At 33.9% G+C, this 3,535-nt stretch overlaps 1 long non-coding RNA gene across 1 annotated transcript; it reads left to right on the top strand.

Moving 5' to 3' along the window:
• The first annotated feature begins 312 nt into the window (after positions 1–312).
• On the top strand, positions 313–1,577 carry LOC111884139 (uncharacterized). Its single transcript, XR_002847611.3, has 2 exons — positions 313–994; positions 1,168–1,577. It is a non-coding gene; the product is annotated as an uncharacterized LOC111884139 (long non-coding RNA).
• The last annotated feature ends 1,958 nt before the right edge of the window (positions 1,578–3,535 follow it).

The following is a 3,535-nucleotide window of genomic DNA, read 5'->3' as shown; positions in this document are numbered from 1 at the left end:
TCCAATCCAACTCACCCTTGAAGCGTGAATTCGATTTTTATGAAATCGGTTTATTTTGAGAAGCTAGGCATGAGAAACCATAAAGCCACGATTCTTGAGCTTTGAAATACTTTCAAGACTATTTTGTAACGAATTTACACTATAAGGATTTTTTTTGTAACTTCACTAAACTATAGTGGTTGTTTGATAATTTAACTAACCAACGTAGGACTGCTTTGGTTGAAATAAATCACGGAAATGACTGATTTTGTAGTAATTTAAACAAGGGAGCGACTGAAATGGTTTATGAGGAATTAAAGTTTGAGACTTGGACTTATTTTGTTAAACATTTCCAATAAAGGGGCTGATATGCTTAATTTAAATCAAAGTTTGTAGGTTGGGATTTATTTTGAATTAATGGTTCCATAAGGGAGTTAGTTTGGTCATTTCATAAAAATAAAAAGGATTTAGGGCTTTTTTTGCCCTCATCATTTGTTGAGGGATAATGAAGCAACGAATGAAAGCGGATAGAACATACAAACGGACGATTGAAGTCAAGAAGGAAAGCATGAAGGCTCGCAGGCAGTTAGGAAATCCGGTTTTTTGTCGATCGATCGCAAGAAGGGAGCGTCTCCGGGTTTGACGAGACCGAAAAAGGAAGGGAAGAAGCAGCGAGGTTGCTCTCTTCCTGCTCCGATAATGAGGTGCGAAAGGAGAAGGGGAGTACCGGTCTGCTTGGAGGTATGCGAGCAGCAACAGCAGCAAAGGCGAGGCTTCGGCGACAGTATCTCGATAGGAGAAGAAGAGAAGGTGCGAGGGGTAAGGCCAGAAGAGGGGGTCTGATGGGAGGAAAACGAACAGTAGCACTCAAGTGGGGGGTGCTTGGCAGCGGAGCTCGTCGGGAAGGAAGGGAAGGTGCGACGGGGGCTGCTCCAGCAGCCTCCTTGTTGCTTCTTCTTCTAGTCTGATAACACACAAATAAGGGGAAGGATGGCAGCAGCAAAGGAAATCAAGGGTGCGTTTGTTTGCTTTATTTATTTTATTTTTTTTTTCAGGAGAAGGAAACAAGAAATTGGGGCTGCTGCCCTCTTGGTCTCGCCAGAAAAACCACAAGAAAACCACCTCCAATAGTTTCTTTGATAGAAAAATGAAGAAGAAAAGATCGTGTTTTGTTGCTTTGCTTGACAGGAACAAGAGGAGAAACGAAGGAGGGACTTCAAGAGGAAGGAGGAATGATGAATGTAGCTATATGAATACACTGCATATCATTCATACTTTGTGTGTTTGTGCAAGTTGTGAGTGAATTTGTATGTGTTTGCGTGAAGGAGAAGGAGTACGTGAGTGAAGAAGTGAAAGATATGAGGTGATCAATTTGTGTACTATCTCTATCTTCACTTGAATGATTTTGTACATGGAATTGTTTGTGAGAATGGGCTAGGAAACGTGGGGAGGAAGAGGTGGGGTGTAATAGTCAATTTGAGTGTAATTTTCTGTACAATTGATGAGACTAGTAATTGAGCCGTGGGTTGCTGCGGATTGTTGTGTTATATTTTTGTGTATTTGGAGTTATAATTAATTAAATATCACAGTTTCTTGAATTATTATAGATATAAAAAATGTTCACCACACCGTTTTAATCTTGTATTTCAATTTTTTTCTAATGTAAAAATCAAAATTTTAGAGTATATCTTAAATACAATATTATATATGTAGTGATTTCTTTTTATTAATTTGCATGTCTGCATTCTAAAGTATTCTAAAGTACGATGAAATTTAGATTTTTATATAATGTAGAAATTAACCAAATATGTATATTATTTTAATGACGAAGATTGGAGAAGTGGACTTAGTAAATGAGGATAAAAAAAGTTGACTGCTTTGATAACTTGTACATCGTGCATACAAATAGGCAATTTAGCTACAATAAATCTAGAAACAAATGAGAATTCCATTTTTGGAGATAAAAAAGTTGGCTATTAAGATAACTTGTACATTGTGCATAGAAATAGGAACTTTTGGCTACAGTAAATCTAGACACATGAGAATTTGGTTTTTGTATATATTTATAATTTTGGTAGATGACTTTGATGTACTTTGGTTTTTATCTTGCAAGTAAGTTTAATCTTTCAATCAAGTGCTTGTAAAATAATTGAGTGTATGAATGTATGGATTATGTATATATTTGGTAGATTCTTAGATAATCTAAGTTGTACAACAAAATCAAATATAAAGATATTTCATTAGTTATACACACAAATGTAAGTATTTGGGTAATAAGATGCAATTCATCATGTATTTATGTATGCACTGATATATTGCTTTAAATAAATTAATCATGTATTTCAAGCATTAATACATGGCCGAATGTTTGAGTCAAAATGTTGATTTATGGTACTAAAATGGGTAATGTCACACTTATGACATTAAAATTCACAAAATAGTTGTCTCAATACGCGTTCAATTGATCTCGATATTAAATAATTTTTCAAAAAATGGAGAATGATGGTCTTGGTTACAAGGATTCCAAAAGCTCAATGGAATAATTTTTCGAGTTGTAGAACACAATGAAATTGAGTTTAAAGATTTGCGTTTAATTAAGCTGAAATGTTCGATTTTTCAAATTTTACAAAGATTTTGTTAAAAATATTTCTAGTATGAAATTAAATAATAGACTATGATATGAGTCCAAAAACGTTCCCGGAATTTCCATTTGAGGTGTGTAAGTCCCTCAACGGTTAGAAACAATTTTATTAGTTTTAAAAAAATCAGTATTATACTGATTTGGATTCTTATAACGGTCATAACTTTTGCATACAGACTTTGTTTTGGATGTTCGTTATATATTTGGACACAGGGAAACATTTACTAGTAGATAAGATTGTTTGTTTCGCTTACAACTGCTTAATATGAAATTACATTTTTTCAGACGCATTAACTAGGGTTGCAGTTTGAGCTGTTTGATTCGTTTACCAATTTGTATATTTGGAAGTAAGATACAACCTGGTATCTTATAATAGTTGTAATGAACTGTTTTATTTTACAAAAGATGCACTAAAACTCAATGAGTCAAATTACAAAGAGATTTACTATGAATTGGCCGTCCACAATCTATGACCTGAATTCCGGGATGTTACATGAAGTTTCGCAATTCGGGCCCGATACGGCAAGACGCATAGTAAAAAGTAATTTTTATTAGGTTAATTTTTAGCCTTAGTGATCTAAAAAAAATCCGTAGTAGTTATTTAATCGAGAGTTTGCATATAGAGAATGTCTAAATCTAACTTCATTAGAGAAAGTTATGATTTTTCTAAGATTCAACGTCATAGTATACAACTCAGAAATCGAATTTTTGATCGATCAGTTTTAGATGAAACAATCTAAGCGAGAATTGAATATCTCGTTAATAGGAGTTCAACGATATATAGACAGTAAAAAACGGATGCTAGGTGAGAAAGTTATGCATTTTATACAGACTTTAATAGCCTAAGCTTGTGTGAAATAATTAAAGTCAAAATTAGCCAACATAGTCTAAATGAAAGGTGTAGATACCATCAAT

This window comes from Lactuca sativa, chromosome 4 (genome assembly GCF_002870075.4).
Source record: "Lactuca sativa cultivar Salinas chromosome 4, Lsat_Salinas_v11, whole genome shotgun sequence".
In the NCBI taxonomy this organism is placed as follows: Eukaryota; Viridiplantae; Streptophyta; class Magnoliopsida; order Asterales; family Asteraceae; genus Lactuca; species Lactuca sativa.
The sequence above is the reverse complement of the archived record's forward strand: the minus strand, read 5'-3'. Positions and strand labels throughout refer to the sequence as shown.